This window comes from Gopherus evgoodei, chromosome 3 (assembly GCF_007399415.2).
Source record: "Gopherus evgoodei ecotype Sinaloan lineage chromosome 3, rGopEvg1_v1.p, whole genome shotgun sequence".
Taxonomy (NCBI): Eukaryota; Metazoa; Chordata; order Testudines; family Testudinidae; genus Gopherus; species Gopherus evgoodei.
The window spans coordinates 133,012,567-133,033,179 of NC_044324.1; the positions used below are offsets into that span (position 1 = coordinate 133,012,567).

The window sequence follows — 20,613 nt, forward strand, 5'->3', positions numbered from 1 at the left end:
ATTCCAATGAAAGCAAGAGCTTGATATTGTCCTCAAATCTTAAGCGAGAACCAAATCTTAAACAAAAACCGGGAAAAGAGGCAGCTGTTTCGATTCAGCAGAATTTCCTGTTTTTAAGCAACGAGTATTTGTTGGTCAGGTAAAGAGAAAATGACAACTGAAGGGACTAAGGAAACCACCAGATAATTGTGGTTATTTCTTTCAATAAAGAAAGCAGAGATGCTGAATATTCAGTATCTGATTCACTGTTCCCTTGCAACTTGTGTAATCATTTATCCTAGTGCAAAGTGGGTGCGTTCCAGTTAGGTAGCATTTACGTTCACTTTTAATGGGTGTAAATAACTACAGAAAAGTGAAGAATTATGAATTAGATCCTCATTTTCATCATGAAATTATACAGAGTGAGAATCTGTGCAGCACTTCTAAGAGGAACAGCACAATTCATACCCTAGTGGGATGGGGAGCTAAAGGTGGCTTTAAGGTACCTTTGCTTACCTTCCTGATTCTGGGTTTCACCAGGGGCTGAAGTGGTTCCGGGCTTAATTCAGACAGTCCTGGGATTCTGTCGCTCCAGCCATCTCCACTCTAGCCTCTGACACATCCCTCCTGCCTTCAGCCCCATCCCAGCACATCTCCTACCCCAGGGCTTGCAAGGAGGTCAGTTCTAGGGGCAGTGGGATTTTTCCCAGAGCTGGAATGGGTGGGTTTTAGAGCCCCTTTACATTGCTCCAGCCCTTTTACTCAGCATAAAGGGGACACAGCTGGGATGAGAATCTCACCCAACGAATGCACTCCTGCAGGCTCTAGATAACAAAAATTCTTTGTAAAAATATAAAAACGTGCTCAGGCTTCATAATTTGGATTCTAAATGCCCTTGAAATTTGCTGGTGCCTGGACTGAGGTGACATCATAGCTTTGTTCTCACTTCCCCCACAACTCAACACCTGGAAACATGTCTAGAGAAAAACACTGAATTGCAGAGGTGGTCTCAGGCTGAAGGGATTTCTAGCCTGTGTACGTACTGTCTAGCAGGATGAGACACTGCTTGATTCAAATCCTGTCCAGTCTGTAGAACTCAGACTGCATTTTTACATTAATTTCTTAGGTAATCAACTTTGATCTGTATGCTTACTAAAAATCAATCTTTCTGTAGTTAATAAATGTTTTATATATTTTTTTACCTAAAACAGTGTTATCAAGGCTGAATTCCCACTTAGTCACTCCAAGTGCAGAAAGTGGGGGCCTGCAAGGATTTTAAAAATGAATGCCTGCACTCCAGGCTTGTATTACACTCCCAATGTTACAACTTTTCTCTGACCTTGGTAAATGCTGCCACCATCCAAATGCAAAAAAAACCCTGTGAACCTGGGAAGGAGCACTTCGGAATTCCTCCCTGTGGGGTACTCTCAAGCCCTCCCCCTCACCCCTCGGGAAAGAGCTGAGAGAGAAAACAAAGGAAATTAGCTGTTGCCGCTAGACAATCAAACATACGCACAAACCTCTTAGGACACCAAAAATCCAATCCTGTTCTTAAAATAGGTAAATTTTATTAAAAACAAAAAGAAAAAAACTACATCTGGAATTTAGGCTTATGTGAGATTTTAGAAGAGCAATTTCAAAAATCAAGCACCCAAAATAGCTTTCTTGGGGGTTCAGCTTAAAGGTTACAAGCAAACAAAAGCATCTGGGGTTAGCACAGAGGAGTCCACAAACCAATAAGAAATAAAAGAAATAACCCTAATCGTGTCTTTTTAGACATTCCCTAATTTTACTTACATATCCGGAGCCTCAGATAAGTAGGTGTGAGGTATGAATTTATAATCTATAATCATACCTGGCTTAAAACTGCTTACAGCATTGCTGTTCCGTGTCCCTGCAGCCCAGAGAACAAACAGACAAAGGGAATGTTTCTTTCCCAAATTTAAAAGTTCTAGCCTTCCCATTGGCTCTTTTGGTCAGGTGTCTACTCTTTTTCTTTTACCTGTGGGCTTGTTAAACCTTTACTGGTAAAGCAAGCAGAGAACAGACACCAAGAAGGATTTTACAGCTCACTGGCTGGCTGTTCACAAACAGGGGTTACTTCTCCCCCTTCATTTATCACAAGTGCATAGGAAATCTTCCTTGCTTGAAGTGGATAAGAAATCTGCACATTGAACAAAAACTGGTGCACATCCACTCCACTTTAAGGAAGAGGCGGACTGGATAATAAATTTACACTGGTCAGGCTTCTGACCAGAGCAGGATGGTACAGCTCTGGGGTCCTGTGGATGGCTGTGTGAATGCAGGATCTGGAGGGATTTGCAGCTTGTCACAGCATTACAGTGTGAGAGGGAACCCAGGCTGGTAAGACAAAGGCAGGGCTGGCTCCAGGCATCTGCTCAGCAAGCAGGTGTTTGGGCAGCCAAGGGAAAGAGCCAGCACATCAGGCTCTTCGGCAGCAATTTGGCGGTGGGTCCCATGGTCCCTCTTGGAGGGAAGGACCTGCCACCGAATTGCCGCCAAAGAAGAAAGCGGCACGGTGGAGCTGCTGCAGATCGCGGCTTTTTTTTCTTTTCCCTACTGCTTGGGGTGGCAAAAACCGTGGAGCTGGCCCTGGACAAAGGACTCAGCAGTACCCCAGTTCCAGGTTGCACCCCGGGGAACCCGTCAAAAAGGTGCACTATCAAACACTGATTTTTTTTCTGTTTCAGTACATTCAATTCAAACCTTAAACTACATTTATACCTCTTTTTGTATTTTAGTAAAATTCAGGGTGTTTTTGCTATTTACTGTAGAGAAAGCTGGCCCAGTAAGGAGCCACTGTCCAAAACTGCATGCTGCACTTTGGAATGTGAATGTACGGAAGTTAGCAATACCATGGGTGAGAGAAATGCAGAGCTATTGATTCTATTCAAGTGCATCTGGGCAAGTTTGCTAGAAGCATCTCTAGTAACCTTCATGAATGTGCAAGACGGTCCCTGGCAATCCAGGGCTGTGTTTATTTTTCACCACCTTCAAATCTGCAGCAATTTCTCCCTTGTTTGCACCTTACTGTAATTGCCAACCTTCTGGCTTCTCCTCAGCTGTAGTGTGTATTGCAGTGATATGCACCAATGTGTCTCTGTAAATATTTAAAAATTAATGGAAGATTGGTGGGAATCAAAGTTTTTCTATCATAGAGCCTATTACAGTGTTGTCTCTGCACAGTGGTTATAAAAACAGAGGTGTCTGAATCAAACCCGAAAAAACAGTTATTTAATGCGCCCTGAGACCTAAGCAAATTATTCTCAATATTACCTCTCAACATAAATCAGAGGTGGAGAAATGCTGTAACTGGGAAAGAGAAAAGAAAAGCATGAGCCAAATTGAATCTGGTTGGAGAAAACAAATCCAAATCAAACAGTTGCAACGTCTGCAGCAATTTCTCTGGTGTGTGATGCTACATTATTCCACTGCTGTATATGCTGGAAAGTCACGTTCTCTCCTCATCTATTACTGTAGTGCTAGCATATACATTCTAAACTGATGGTAGTATATCCATCCATTATTTCCCTAATGCTTCCGTGAGCCTGTTCTGCTTTTGTAGAGCAGACAAAAAGCCTCAACAAAGAAGACGACGACAGTTTGTTACCAAACAAAGAAATGGTATCTTGCCTTCACCCAGCTATTATAATTTACCCTATTACCTTTCTGGGTAAAATCCAGATCATTATAATCACTGGCTGCTGAGCCCATCAGCCAAGAGAAAAAAGTTATAATTGTTTAAAAGAAGACACATTTCTATTATACATTATCATAATTCAGCAGCATAGCACATCTATTCTAACAATGAGGGAAATTTCTATCTAAGGGTAATATTGTCCAACTTCTCACTAATACTAGTATATTAAATCACTTAGGCTTAATGCTGAATCCTATAGACATTAGCACAATATTCTTTAACTTGATATTTAATAGGATATAGAAATGTTAATATTTTGACTTGATGGATTTGCTTTTTGCTTGCAGTAGCAGACCGTCACCAAAAATTACAGTGGTACATTAGTTACAGTCATTTGATTTTGGGACACCCGCAGAAACAAATAAAATCGGTTAACAGATCCAACAGCTATAGCCAATGCTAATAAAAAGGGCTGGAAGCAATTTATGAGTCTTAAGATGTCCATGAAAAAGAGAACATTTAAATTGATCTAGCACACATAACTAAAACAACATTACTATTCCCATATTTTAGTCAACATTTTTCACTATTTAACATTATGCAACATGTACAAACAGGAAATACACATGCCCAGTTTGTTCTAATTCCATATATATATTTATTGAAAATGTTTTTAAGACTCCTATTGATATGCAGCTAAACACTGTAAAATAAACTAATGCACAATATTAAGCTCAGACTGAAGAAACGACCGGCCTAAACATACAGCCATAGTGACCCAAGGAATTGAAACAATACTTAGCATTACACATGTCAAAGTACTGTACAGACATTAACTAATCATTCCTCAAACCACCTCTGGAAGGCATTGGGGTACCTTTATGCTCATTTTACAGATGGGAAAAACTGATGGAAAGTTGATGTCACAATTCACGACAACTGAACTTGTATTTCCCTTCACGGTCCAGCAAGGGAACCCACTCTAGGCTCCTGGCTCCTTAGCTGTCACCTCTCTAGGGCGGAGACCCATATCTTTCTCCCTCCTGACCAGGGTATTTCCAGGGTACACAGCAATGTTCCCTCTATTTTTTTTCCATCCATGTATGGTATGAATTTTGTTATGTGCACCAATATTGAAGTAATGTGCAAGTACGCTATGAGTAGAAACAAAAAACCTACATATATATATTTGTTAAAAGTTACCATAGGGATAATTATTCTACTCAGGAAAAGTTATGTGTTTTAGAACTCACTACTCAAAGAATTAAATTTAAGCGTAAGAGAGAAATAAAAATAATAAAATGCATAGACCAGTCCAGAGACTAAAACGACAGAACTTTGAAAGAATAAAATTACAGAGAATATATGGCATTTTAGGAAGTATCAAGAAGTAACATCTCTCAGGCATTGGCACTCTTACAGAAAGAATATCTGGCTATTTGGACTCTCTCCTCATAGCCTACACTACCAGCCCTCCTAGCTATTTTTGAGACACCACTGACTTCCTGAGGAAACCACAATGCATTGGTGATCTTTCTGAAAACACCATCCTGGCCACCATGGATGTAGATGCCCTCTACACCAACATTCCATGCAAGGATGGACTACAAGCTGTCAAGAACAGTATCCCTGACGAGGCCATGGCACATCTGGTGGCTGAACTTTGTAACTTTGTCCTAACCCACAACCATTTCAGATTTGGGGACAACTTATACCTTCAAATCAGCAGCACTGCTATGAGTACCCACGTGGCCCCACAGAATGCCAACATTTTTATGGCTGACTTAGGACAATGCTTCCTTAGCTCTCGTCCCGTAGTACCCCTTCTCTGCTTGCTCTACATTGATGACATCTTCATCATATGGACCCACGGGAAGGAGGCCCTTGAAGAATTCTACCTGGATTTCAACAATTTCCACTCCACCATCAACCTCAGCCTGGACCAGTCCACACAAGAGATCCACTTCCTGGACACTATATTGCAAATAAGTGATGGTCACATAAACACTACCCTATACCGGAAACCTACGGATCGCTATACTTATCTACATGCCCCCAGCTTCCATCCAGGACACACACGATCCATTGTCTACAGCCAAGCCCTAAGATACAACAGACTTTGCTCCACTCCCTCAGACCGAGACAAACACCTACAAGATCTTTATCAAGCATTCTTAAAGCTATAATACCCACCTGGGGAAGTGAGGAAACATTGACAGAGTGAGACGGGTATCAAGAACTCACCTAGTACAGGACAGGCCCAATGAAGAAAATAACAGAACACCGCCAGCCATCATGTACAGCCCCTCAACCTGAAGCAAATACTCACCAGCAACTACACACCACACCACAGAAACACTAACCCAGGAACCAATCCCTGTAACAAACCCCGTTGCCTACTCTGTCCCCATATCTACTCTAGCAACACCATCAGAGCACCCAACCACACCAGCCACACCATCGGGGGTTCATTCACCTGCACATCTATGAATGTGGATGTAAGCAGAGTCAGGATAAGCTCTACCCTGACATCTGGTGGAAAGAATTTCAGAGAGTGTATTTGCATAGGCACGCCTACCCCATCCCAGGCTGCCGAGCTGTGGGACTGCTTTGTGACAGAAATGACAACCTCAGTTGGGTGGTACTTGCTAAACAAGGGACATGGGTTCCAAAACCCAGGAATTGAGAGAGGCTGGGGATAGGTATCCGTGCCTGGTGGTGCAGTCTCCTTGTGGAGCCAGGAGCACCAGATCTACCCTCTCCTCTCTCCACTGTGGAATGTCAGAGTTGATTTTTTATTCCCTTAAGATACAGATTACTGAGCTGAACTCACTTTGGGCTAATGGTGCACTAGCACTGGGGCTCCCCTACTATGAGTTGAGATCACTAAGAGTTGAAATCACTAAAGAGCTGAAACTACTGAGCTGAGAGCACTGAGTACTGTGCTAACTAGTGGGGGAGCCTGAAGCTATACTGCAGAACAGAGCAGCTGGCGGAGTGGAGCAGCTTGTGGGGATGGCTGGAGCGGATCACGGGACAGCTGGTGGAGCAGAGCGGCTGGCAGAGCGGAGTAGCTGTGGGACGGGTGGAGCGGCCCACAGAGTGAGCGGAGCCGAGTCACGGGACAGCTGGTGGAGCACAGCAGCTGGTGGAGCAGAGCAGTTTGTGAGGACGGCTGGAGGAGCACAGTGGAGCGGTTGGTAAAGCAGAGCAGTTCGTGGAGAAGGCGGAAGCAGAACCCACGGAGAGGCAGGGCAGTTGGCCCCAGACTACATAAGGTGCCCCTTTCTACCCAGGCTGGGGGGAGGGACCGCTGCAGATAAACTCTTGAACTTTGGGGCTGCACTGACCCAGGACAGAGACTTTTGGATTGTGGGACTTTAGGGACTATGGGTGATTTGGGGGTTGCTGGACTCAAGAGCCCAGGGAAAAGGACACAGCCCAGATTCCTGGGGTGGGTCTTTGCTCACGGTTTGGTCTAGGAACTCTAGTTGAGGTGTTTTCCCAATTTAGTGCTTGTTGTTTATCTCATGTAATTAAACCTTTTCTGCTACACCGAGACTCTGTGCTTGCAAGAGGGGAAACATTACCTCTTTGAGGCACCTAAGGGGGTGTGTAAGATTTTCCCAGGTCACTGGGTGGGGGCTCGAGCTGGTTTGGCATCGTGTTATTGAAACGGAACCCCTGGATACTGAACCCGGCCCTTGTTGCTGCCAACTCAGAGGGGCAGAAGGGTTACATGCCATCATGTGCCAGCAATGCCCCTCTGCAATGTACATTGGCCAAACTGGACAGTCTCTATGTAAAAGAATAAATGGACACAAATCAGAAATCAGGAATGGTAACATACAAAGCCAGTAGGAGGACACTTCAATCTCCCTGGACATTCAATAACAGATTTAAAAATAGTCATATTTAAACAAACAAACAAACAAAAAGAGATAATAAACAGTGCAATAGCCACAGTTAAACTACCTCACAGCTCTTTCTACGCAAGCACATTTATTCTTAAGGTAAAAGCATTAGAGAGAAAATATATTAAAAACTAAAAGCGCTGTGTTGGTCCACTGGTTGTACAGTGATGGGACTGTAGAGGACTACTTCTACCATTCAGGTAAAACAGCCTCTGTAAAGCAACTGTGAAACCTTTAATATTTAAAGTTTCTTGTGGTCATATGGAGTCATCTTGTCTCTGTCACCTCCACCTCCCTGGCTATATGGAGTTTGCTCGGAACTGAAAATGCTTCATCATGAGTTTCATGCACTGCATTGTCCCAGAAGACTGCAGCTCTCTGTGCAGGACATCAAAGGAGATGAAATTGCTGATATAGCTGAGTTCCTGGCATCTTCTTCCAGTAACAAATGGCAGTTTTAATACGTGAAAGCTACATTTTCCACCTGTGAAACTCATTAACAGAAAAGCTAAGGCAATATGACCCTTGCAGATCAAAGTGTAAAGGGATAATACTAACACCCATCTTTCAAGAGCACTATATCCTTCTGGGAGAGGGACATTTTGTTAATCCCCAGATTTAAAAAAAAAAAAAATCTAATTTATAGGTTGGCAACTCACCTGATTTTCTGAGGCATCCTTGCAGTTTGCTTATCTGCAACTGACAGAGTTGTAAACTGAGCCAAGTAACAGCCTTAAACTTTGCTGAAGAGAGGTATTTTTCAATGACAGCAGCTATTTAATAGGACATAAAAGAAGAGAATACAGGGGGCTAAAGAGAAGTAATGAGAGAATCTGCAGGGCTCCATGGTGAAAGAAGAGGAATTGTGTGTGTGTGCAGGGGAGCAGGGGGGAAAGAGGGGGAGAGTATCTTTGGTTCAGTACCTTTGGCAGTTTAAAAGAGAATGAGAACATTGCATTTATGAAAGCATGATATGTACCTGATTACTTTCCTGAATTAGATAAGCAAAATACTGAGACTCATTTCATTAGATCTTACTTTCTGTAAAAGTAGTCCAGGGTAGTTGTCCGGGAAAAGGACTCAGGGACATTGGATTCATATCATTAGTGATATGATATATTGCTTTGCATAACACACATTACCTGGAATTGATTCAAGACACTTCAGCTTACAGAAAGCACTCTTATTGTCTAATGACATGATGTGTGTAGCCAATGGAACTAAGCCTATTAGCAAAACCAGTCATCACACACAAATTTGTGCACTACTTAATACTATGGCTACTTGGCTGTGGGAGGGGCACAGTGAAGGATTTGCTCTCCTAAGGGAAATAAAAAGCAGTTACATTTTATTGCTCTAGGGAGCTGGAACCTGTGGTCCAGAAATTAGAAATGGGTATAGCTTGACCATGGCGCTGATATGAGTTACCATTAACAATGACAAAGGGGTTTGATTTACTCCCTACTATGGTCATTGAGAGTCAGAAACGGCTGTGCATCTGTATTACATTCCTAAGCACTTCAATTATTAAAGATAGAAATCCAGACCTGGCCAAGAAGATTCCATTTGGAAGTATAAAGTTACTTTGAGTTTTTGAGGACATCACCTTCAACTTGGCTCAGGTATAAGCTGTTTTGAAGATAGCTTTGCTGATATACAATTGATATAATTCAAATTTATTAATTTGTTTGATTCATGTCTATTAAAGCATCTCATTTAGAAGAGTGACCTCTGCCGAGGGAAACGGGTGATTAAGAGAACAGAAAAGCTCTGATATGAAAAGAGACTGAAAAGATTGGGTCTGTTTATCTAAGAAGATTAATAAGAGAAGACATGATAAAAGTATACAGAATTATGACTGGTATGATGAAGACAGTTTAAGAGCATCTTTTCACCCTATTAAAAACGAGAACAAGATATACATTCATTTAAATTGAGAGGTGAAAAAATTAAAAACTGATAAAAGGAAATACTTTTTCACAGAAAGCACAATTAGATCTCTTTTGCAACATAGACTCTTCTGAGAGGAGAGGTTAGGCATGACTGTATCAGTATCTGGTTAGGTGTGACTGAAGACTGAAGCACGACTTCTTTATATGTTACAATCACTGAAAAGTATCAGCTCCAAACACCATTTATTCATTTAACAGACTAACCCATTCTAACATGATGTTCATCCTCCTCATTACTATATGCAGGATGAAGCAAAGAAATGAACAGAAGGCCACTGACTGTTTAGTTAATATATCTCTATACTCATTTTAAAAAGGCTACATTTTCACAGAGAAGGCAGTTTTCACTGAAGCAATAGCACTTGAAATAGCAAATTGAAGCTTCATCTAAATCCATTACTGTATGGCTCCATGTACTAGAGTGCATAGATCTAAGTATTCAAGGCATCTCCTATCTACACAAGATATATTTGTTCATGGTCTGATTTTCAGCCACAAGGGTCCAAATGGCTATCTGAAATGCACGGAATGTGTTTTTTTTTAATGGAATGTGCATTTGTGAATCCAGCTTTAAAGCACAGTTAACTTTCAGAAATAAAACATAGCTTCCATATTCAGTATGACCCCCATTTCATTTCTAACCTGTGAGAATCAAAGAGAGATGGAACAGATAGAAACCAACTAGGTTTCTCTCTCTCTCTGTATATGTTTTTCTCCTCAAGACACTTTAGTAGAATACCTCACCTGGATTGATCGGTCTTCAGCTGTCATTAAGACTGCGCTGACCACAACATGTCCACCATTCTTCTTGCATTCTTGCCTTTCTTCTCCATGTTTGTCCAAAACGTTTTACAATGTCATCTTCCCATCTTCTTGGAGGCTAACCGGGTGGTCTTTTCTGTTCTCACAGGTACCACTCAGTAATGATTGTGGTCCACATATTGTCCGTGAATCGTGCTATGTGACCGGCCCATTGTATCTTTTTATATCTGCTTTCCACAATAATATCTTTCACACTGCTGCATTCTCTAGTTATTTCATTTGGGATACGATCCAGAAGAGAAATTCCCAACATAGCTTGTTCCATTGCCCTTCCAGCTACCGACAGCCGCTGTTCTTCTCTCTTCGTCAGTGCCCAAGTTTCACTGCCATACAGCATGGCTGGCAGCACTGCTGAATTGAAGATATTTGTATGTGTGGTCTTGTCAATTTTTCCTTTGAGGATGTCCTTGATGGAATTAAACGCACACCATCCTGCCTGAATCTTTCGCGAGAATTCTCTGTTCATGTCTTGGCGCATAACTTCTTGGCACGAATATATATACTGTTCCACTTCTTCAATTTCTTCTCCTGTTAATGTTATTTGGGCTTTTCGTAAGATGTCTGATCGCATATATTTCATAACCATTTCAAGGCAGGCAGTAAATAGTTTCGGTGAAATCGTATCTCCTTGGTTTATGCCTGCCTCTCTCAATTGGGATGCGGAGGGGAGTTTCGAGGAGAGTAATGTCTGTTGTACATACAGTATTCACTTCCTTCAACAAACTGATGTAGTGCGTGTTAATGCCCTGCTCTGCGAGCACCTTTAATATTGCGTTGAACTTGACACTATCGAAGGCCTTTTCATAGTCAACGAAAGCAATGCACAGCAGGAGTTTGTATTCTCTCACTCTTTCTAGGAGCTGGCTAAGGGTAAATATATGGTCGATCATGCTGAAATGTCTCTGAAACCCTGCCTGCTCTCTCGGCTGTTGTTCATCCAGATCCTGTGAGAGTTGGTTCATTATCACCTTTGTAAAGAGTTTATAGACATGAGAGAGCAGGCATATAGGGCGATAGTTCTTAAGATTTTCTCGATCCCTCTTCTTGTACAACAAGATGGTATTCGACTCCTTCCAGCTTGATGGTATTTTTCCTTCTTCAAGATATCGACTTAATCTTAAAGCGAGGGCCTTCCAAAGTTTTTTGCCTCCTGCAGAAATCATTTCTGACATTATTCCATCTTTGCTTGGAGTTTTTCCCTTCTTCATCTGGTGTACTGCGCTTCGGACTTCGCTGACAATTATTGGGGGGACACATTCTTCTGACTCTTGAAGCGTTGGGAGAGGGACATTGATTCTTGATTTGAACAGTTCTGTATAGAAGTCCTTGCAGACCTCCTCCATCCCTGCTCTGTGAATTATTGTTTCTCCGTCCTTGTTCTTCAGTGCTGTTACGCTCAATCTTGCACTGGCCCTGGGCGCAGTATACCGATTAGGCGATCTAGGCAGTTGCTGCCCCAGCTCCCCGCCCCAGCTCACCTCTGCTCCGCCTCCTGCCCTGAGCACGCTGCCCCGCTCTGCTCCTCTCGCTCTCAGGCTTGCGGTGCCAAACAGCTGATTGGTGCCACAAGACTGGGAGGTGGGAGAAGTGGAGCGGTGACGGCATGCTTAGGGAGGAGGCGGAGCAGAGGTGAGCTGAGGCGGGGAGCTGCCACGGGGGGGCACCTCAGGATGGAGGGGAGGTGGGGATCTGCCATGGGGGGGCGCCTCAGGGTGGAGGGAGGAAGCTGCTGCTGGGGGGGGCGCCTCAGGGCGGAGGGCGGAGTGGGGGGCCTTAGGGCGGAGGGCTGCCACAAGGCTCGGGTGGGCAAGGTGGAAGTTTCGCCTGGGCCCAAAACATCCTTGCACCCACCCTGACTGCGCCAATTCCCACTTGCACGATTCAGCTGTTTTAAGGAGCTTTTCTTTCTGGAAGTTCTCAAAGTTGTCCTTCAGTTTTTGCTGTATAAGCTTGCACAGAATGGAGTACTCAAGGTTGTTATCCAAGTTCCTTTTCATACTTCTCCGCTTCTCTAACAAGCTTTTCATTTCGTTCGAGATTCTTCCCTTTGCCTTCTTCATCTTTTCAATTTCAGCTGCTTTTATGCAACGTCTCAGCTTGTCAGCAAAGATACTATAGTCCTCGTCACAATTTTCTGTCTGGCTCCAGTCAAACCCAGAAATCGCTTTCTTCAGCTTTGCTTCATCAAATGTCTTTGGGCGCTGTTTCCTGTTTACTATCTGAAAAGTTTTCTTTTCCACTACTTCGTAGAAAATCAACTTCACTCTAAGCAGGCGATGGTCACTGCCGGTGTTGAAGGGCTGCACCACAGAGAGGTCTTGAACGATACGCTTTTTATTGACTAAAATATAGTCTATTTCACTCTTGCTCTTCGCATTTGGTGCAATCCACATCCACCTTTTTGCAATCTTCTTTTTGTACCAGGTGTTTGCCACGTACAGGTCTTTCGTTTCTGCCATCATTACCAGACTGTCTCCTCTTTCATTTCTTTCGCCACTGCTGTATCTCCTTATGAACTTTTCACCAGCTTTCCTTTGCCCGACCTTAGCGCTGAAATCTCCCATCGTGACAGTGTAAGTGGACTTTTGCGTGAGGGTGTCATAACATTTTTTCCCAGATCTGGACCTTAGCGTCCAAAATATGGGTGTTAGCATGAAAACCTCCAAGCTTAGTTACCAGCTTGGACCTGATAACGCTGCCACCAGCCAGGGACTTATACAGTGCCTAGCTCACTATGGTCTCCCCAAAACTTTCCCTGGGGGACCCCAAGACTCAGATTTCTTGAGTCTCACAACAAAGGGGAATAAACCATTTCCCTTCCCCCTCCTCCCCTCCAGGTGTTCCCTCCCTGGTTTCCTGGAGAGATATACAGAAGCAAGCTCCATGAATCTAAACAGAGGGACTCCACCCTCCCTGTTTCCAGTCCTGGAAACACAAGTACCGAGAGAGCTAATCTGTCTTCCCCCCTCACCCAGAGGGTATGCAAAGGCAGGCTTAGTAAATCTAACACAAAGAGATTTTCCCCCTGACTTCTTCCTCCCACCAATTCCCTGGTGAGCTGCAGACTCAATTCCCTGGAGTCCCCACTAAAGAAAAACTCCAACAAGTCTTAAAAAGAAAGCTTTATAAAAAGAAAGAAAAAATACATAAAAATGATCTCTCTGTATTAAGGTGACAAATACAGGGTCATTTGCTTAAAAGAAAAAAATGAATAACCAGCCTTATCCAAAAAGAATACAATTTAAACATTCCAGCAACTACACACATGTAAATACAAAAAAACCAATATAAACTTATTGTCTTACTACTCTTGTACTTACAACTTGGAAACAGAAGATTAGAAAGCCAGGAGACAGAAAGATCACTCTCAGAGCCGAGAGGGTACAGACACAAGACAAAGAACAAAGAACTCACACCCAAACTTCCCTCCACCCAGATTTGAAAAAGTCTTGTTTCCTGATTGGTCCTCTGGTCAGGTGTTTCAGGTTACTGTTGTTACCCCTTTACAGGTAAAAGAACATTAACCCTTAGCTATCTGTTTATGACAGAGGGCTCTTTCGAGCTCTTGGTAGAATTCTTCCACTTCTTCGTCCTCACTTGCACTTGTGGGAGTGTAGGCCTGGATGACCTTGAGGATAGCTTTTGACTCCATCTGACGATGCAGCACACCAATACGTGATGATATTAGCTGGCATATGACATGACTTTCAAAACCCAATCCTTACTGATGATAAATCCGACTCCTCCAACGTTTCTAGCACCATCTCCCTTTCCAAGCCTCACAGTGCTTCCATCCTTCCAGTTGACTTCCAACTCCTTCTTTCGTCGGGTTTCGCAGATACTGAGGATATCACATCTTAGCTTTTTCTTCTCCTCCATCAGATGACTTAACACTTCCTCTCTCACTAGCGACCTACAACTGTAAATACGCAGAGCGAAGGTTGTCTTTTCTCCATGTTGGCCTACCACTTGACATTTTTAGCAACCTCTTGTCACTCAATTTCCACTCCACCACCGAATAACGGTTTGATGACAGGCAGGGAACTATGACCCATTTACTTGTGTCGTTTTAGCCGTTAACTTTAAATCATCCCAACTGCCTGGACGGGCAGGCATATGTACCTCTTCAAGCTTAGCTAGCCTTCAACCTCTAAGGAGGAGGAAAAACGCTCTCTTTCTTCTGATAGAGCAATCCCTCTCCTTGGATTGGATAGTCTGAAACCTTTGTAGCATGGTTAGACCTACCAGGGCATATGTCCCGCTACCATAGTTGTCAGATGGCCAGGGTCACCACTGCACCACGATGAGACCCTGATGTAAGATTTTGCAGTGGTTAGAAGAACAATCTGACCAAAATCTTCATTAACACAGCACAACACAAACAATGGCATATTCTTTTAGTCATTCTTTAATGTCCACTTATGATATCCTTACTGAACTATTCCAAGTGGCTACTGCCTTCTCCAGGGGGTAGAATTAAGGTTACATTGTGGGGGAGATTGTACCTTAACTCTTAATTTCCTGGATTTCAGAGGTTTGAGCTTAGCTGAACTCATCCCCAGTGGAAAAGCACATGGCACCACTGGGCAACCTTAACTTGCTAATAAAGTATTTGGGTACTTAATATTTACAACATACCAAAACATTCTCTCTGGTGCTTGTTCTGGTCTTATCTAGGATCCTGGTAATTACTGTGAGCAACAACTAATCCAATAATCCTCTAAGCAGCAACTATTCCTTTATGAAAGTCTCTTTTCCTTGAGAAACAAAAATATTCTCATCAGACTGTTAGCGTGAACATGTGATGAATGTTAAAATAAAGCAAATCAAGTCTGAATTCAAAAGCATGAGAAATGCGTTACCAATTAAGATAATACATCCACTGCCACAACCTATGACTTGTGAGATGACAATAGAAAGAGGGATTAAAAAAAAAATTAGATTCAGTTTAACAATAGCTCTATCTTTGCACATACTGTTCATTAATATAGATGAGGCCCAAGGTTATGAAAACTGTTGAAAGAGTAAAGCTTAATTTTGTCTAGACAATCTTTCCTGGAAAAGACTTAATTTTAAATAAGTATAAATAGCACTTTAGCTTTCTGCGGAGCATCAGGTGATATACAGGTTCTGTAAGGTCCTGCCATGCAAAACACCCCGTTTTCCAATTTGGCTAGTCCAGAAACCTTATTTGAAATCATTTTTATTTTAGGGGCAAAGGGGGCAGGACAGAATGTCCTCTACAATCCTCTTCAAGGATTTTCCAATTTCCTCTCCCATTAGTCTGCAACCCCTCCTTGAGATCCTAGTAATAAACCTTAAATTGACCCAACGGGTTATTGTTCCAAGGAATGAGGCACTCCTTCTCTTAAGGGACTAAAATTTAAAAAAAAAAAAAAGTTGGATGCCTAAAATTAAGCACACAAATCCTCAATAGTGCACCTGAATAAGTGACCTGATTTTTCACCGTTTACCACAAGTGTTGGGATCCCCTGAGATCCTCCTCCACTCCGTTCTCAAAAACTCAGGTCAAATACGGAATTTGTCACTCAGGTACCTTTATTTGACATATAGCCGAGCAAAACTATGCCCAAGCTCACCAGGCTCAAACATGGGGTGGATGCAGGGTATATCATAAATACAAAGTTGCACAGTGAAACTTTTCCTTGTGTAACCCTTCTGTCAGGTGGAGTTGGCAGCAACAAGGTCTGGGCTTAATATCTAGCGGTTCCTTTTTGGCAATACAACACAAAATCAGCTCAAGCCCTGACCTAGTAACCTGGGAAAATTACACACCACTCCCAGGTACCTCTAAGTGGCAATACTTCCCCTCTCACAAGCACTGAATCTATGTGTGGAAAAGAAACTTTTAATAAAAGAAGGGGGAAAGTAACCGCATTTACTTGGGAAAATGCCACAAGCATGATTCAGAATCATAAGCTGGTGAGCAAAATACCCACCCCAGAATATGTTGGGCAGTGCCCCTTGCCTTAAGTTCTCATCTGGTGTTCAGAAAGTCAAACAAAAAAAAGTTTATTTAACAGGCCCCTCCCTTCTCTCGCTATAGCACCACTCTCAAAGTTGCTGTCCTTAATCAGTGGAGACCCAGAGTTCACAGGTGCTTTTGCATGAGTTCTCCTCCCACCCTGGGAAACTGGGGGACAAAGCCACCTTGCTCGCTCCGCCAGTTGCTTCATTCGCAGCTTTGCCCAGAATGTCTTGAGGTCCCACCACTTAATACAGCTCTCAGTGATTTCAGCTCTTAGTGATTTCAGCTGTTAGTGGGGAAGCCTCACTGCTAATGCAGGCTGGGCTGTTCCTGCATAGAGATACTGTCCCATAGCAGCTCTTCTGATCTGCAACGAAAGACTCTCAATTGAGTCTTAAACAGCTCTGTCATTACATAGTGGAGAAGGGGAGGGTCAAATGGTGTTTAGGACTCTTAGACAGAGTCCCAGGCACAAACACTTGTCCCCAATCTCTCTCATCTCTACTACGCTTTGGCACCTTTACCCCGTTAGCAACCACAGCTCATTTGAAGGTGAACCACTCAATCACAGTATGTCAAGCACAGTTCTGCTGCCCTTGATTCACACAAGGATAACAATCCTTTATTACCCCTGCACCCAATAACAAAGTGACACAATCCAAAACCCACCAAAAGGGATCACTTGGGCAAAGCAGCTCCATCATGCTGCTCGCTTAGGCAAAGTGAGTGTGTCCATGCAAGTAAGGTCAGCTCCAGAAGTCCTCTTTGCCATCTCATCACTAGATGTCAGGGGAGAGCACATTCAGATGCTACTTACACTTATATACATCTTTACCAACACATGCATACCTGATTTAAACTGCATCACACACTTCATGATTGGCTTGGTTACTTTTCAGGAACCAATCCCTATACAGCATGCTCTGTCCATGTACTGTTCATGTACAACCTGAACTCTACATTTTAAATTATCTTGTCCATTGCCCCTAGTACCACGGTGTTCCTGCTTACCTTAGCTAGATTGATTCCAGATTAAAGCTTGTTATTTATAACTTAATTTTCCATTCTTCTTCCCAGTCATGCCCATTGAGAAATGAGGTCTTATGTCAAGTTACTCAGATAAAGCTAGGTCTACACCAAGTATTGATGGTCATGGAAAGGTTGGACCCTTCAAAGAACCACTGACAACTTAAATATTTTTGAAAAAAAATTTAGAGAAAAATCTGCAGATATAGAATATATGCTGTTAATTTTTCTTCCTCTATTACTATTAATATTATGAGGGACGTCTACATGAAAAAAAAGACCCTGTTTAAAAGACTCACCTGTTCCTGCTTCTTATTAACTACTTGAAACTACAATTGTCTGTTTGTGACATCATAGATATTTCCACAAGTTTGTATCATTTTTATTCATTTGGAATGAGCAGATGGGCACTTAAATTCAAAATCTCATTTTCATGAAAATGCCCCTACCATTATAAAAACATGGGGAAATGAAACTAGAGGAAGCATGTGCAATATGATCAGAAAAGTCTATGAATTGAATCAATGTTTTTCATTTTTTACCACTATACTTTAAGACCAGCATACCATTAAGTGAACAGGCTTGTTGTGAAATAAAGGAATAAAATCAATGGCAGAAAGACCTCTTCAATTTTATTTATTTATTAAAATTGTATTTTATCTTTTCAGAAAACAGAAATTAAAAATTATATACTCCAGCCTATGCTTATTTTTCAAAAATGTACAGGGGCAAAGGGAATGAGAATGAGACAAAAATCATAAGGAAGAAATTAGCTGCTGCTTCTTCAAGTCATAAATTTCTAAATGAATATTTTGCAAAGACAGAGTTTGGTGTAGTTTTAAGAGTTCAAGTAATTGGTGGATAGAGTTGTAGTTTGTATTCCTGGCTATCCACTGACTTGCTATGTCACCTTGAGGTATGTCACAATCTCACTGTTTACACTTCTGTAAAAACTGTTGTGCTACCATCTATCTACAGCCCCAATCCAGCACAGACATATAAGGTATGGACCCTTTGTCCTGTGTGGAACCGCTCTGAATGTAATGGCTTTATGTAAAGGTTAATTTAATACTGATGGCATATTCACTCCATAAAATGGAACAAGGATTCCTGAATCCACACTAAGATCACTTACAAGCAATTCTTCTTCCTGTCCAGCCAAGTCTCTAGTTAACTTCAAGACAGCTCTGCTCTTGTCAAGCTTCTCCTGTCCTCAGTAGCTGGTCTCACAGAATATTTTCTAAAAGGAGCCATCATCAGTCCCTCTAACCAGGCATAGCAGCAGTTGCCTTCTGTTTGAAGGACTCCATCTTCTTCCAGCACATCATAAATGATGGTTTGGGTAACACATCCTCTACAATCACACACTTCAGCACAGACTATACAAAAAATAACTTCTTTAAAATATTTTAATTAGAAATTTTAACAAATTACTTTAACAAAGAGCAACTATTTTAATGTCTTGAGCTGTAGCAAACATTCAGGGTGGGGTTTTTGCAAGTTAGGCATTGGCCTAACTTTGGTCCCACTGAAGTAACTTCTCTGAAAACCTTACTCTCAATTCCACTGCTCTTTTTTCCCTTTTGGTGGCATCAACTACTTCTGTGGAAGCTCTTGGAAGCTTTTCATACGGGACCTCCTTATAAAAATAGGTTCTTGCCCCCCAGGAAATTGAAGCTTTCAGTGAATGATCTGTACTTCTTCCACTATTATTAATTATTATTTTTATTATTATACTATAGTGTCCTCTTCAGAATTTTACTTTAGATAAGCCCCCAGTTCACCAGCTCTGTATGACAATACCTGTATAATGAAACTTTCATATAATTAAGACTACTGTTACTAAAATTCAGCTTTAAAAAGACTATTGTAATTCTTGTGATATTCCCTTTAGTAACATATTCTATTTAAAACATCTGTTAAAATCAGTTGCATTAACTAAATGGATAATCTGGCTGGCCTCTTTTAAAATTAATCAAACAAATAAGCATTATGGACTTTTAGCAAAGACTGTAGAGAGCTGATGAGAATACTACTCTTATTAAAGCAACAGACACATCTGTACCGTGCAGCAGAATAAATTGCAGATAACTGATGTTGTTGGTGAAAAAGCATATTTAGGGCCACACAGTGGCTGCGAGTTCACGGACCAAAGGGAGAAATCTCTTATTCCACCCAATAGGTGTGCCCCTTATAAAACAAGCACCAAAATAAAAGTTCTCCCTCTTCTCTCCTGACAGCTAGGAAGTGGAATAATAGTGTAAGGATAATTTACTAAGACAACTGCTCTCAGACACTTATAATGGTTAAGTACAGTCCTGATCACATAACAATGCTGTGCCATTATATTCAATCAATGCAGCATGAATGTCAATGAATATTAAGGAAACAATTGTTATTGTGTTAGGGCAATGTTGGACATACATAGTGAATATCTACTTTCCACATACATCCTGGTTTAAAAAACAAACAAACAAACCAACCAACTAACCAACCAACCAGTATATTATGGTTGTATTCCAATTACTATTTAACAACACAAGTACCCAAACCACAAAGTTTAGGGTAAGATATAAAAATTATCTATCTGCCCACTTCTAGCGATGAGAATTAAAATGTTAGGAGGTTCACTTTATATAAACATCCAAAAGTGTTCAATATCTGAATTAACCAAACCTCTGGCATCTGCAAAATGGGGCTGGAAAAATCACAGAAGAGCAAGCTTTTTTGTGAGATCTCCAGTACCTCCAGATTTACAGTGACTGGAAATAGAGTGAGAAATGGAGTCCCTCCCTGCTATTTGTGCATCTCTTTCTCTGGTCCCAACCATAATCAGGAAGTACGAAGTACAAAAATGAAAACTGGGGAGAAAAGAATCAATTATTTTTTTAAAAGATCAAAAAAACCTGAATTTTGGCTCAGTATAACTTTTGCTCATTACTATTTAATACATATTTTGCTATTTCTTCTTGATGCAGAGGTTACCACTTGTGCTCGGTGCAGAAATTGCTCAGTGAAGTTCTGTGTGACTTGTATTATACAGGTCAGACTACATTATCATAATGGTCTCTTTCTGGATATAAAATCTATGAACCTATTTTATCCTAACTTTTTCAACCCATCTCTACATGCTGCTTACTTGAACATTTCTATGTCCCATGCCCCACTGACTGCTATTATAAGTAAGCCAGTTTCCTTTTATGCTGATAAATGAGGGGCGAGAAATAGAGGACAGAGAGGAGTGTTCATTTTTCCAGTTGTGTTGTTGTG

At 41.7% G+C, this 20,613-nt stretch overlaps 1 protein-coding gene across 2 annotated transcripts in view; it reads right to left on the reverse strand.

Annotated features, from left to right (window-relative positions):
• Positions 1–20,613, reverse strand: part of PRKN (parkin RBR E3 ubiquitin protein ligase) — a 1,222,813-nt gene that overhangs the window by 246,286 nt on the left and 955,914 nt on the right. The window lies entirely within an intron of this gene.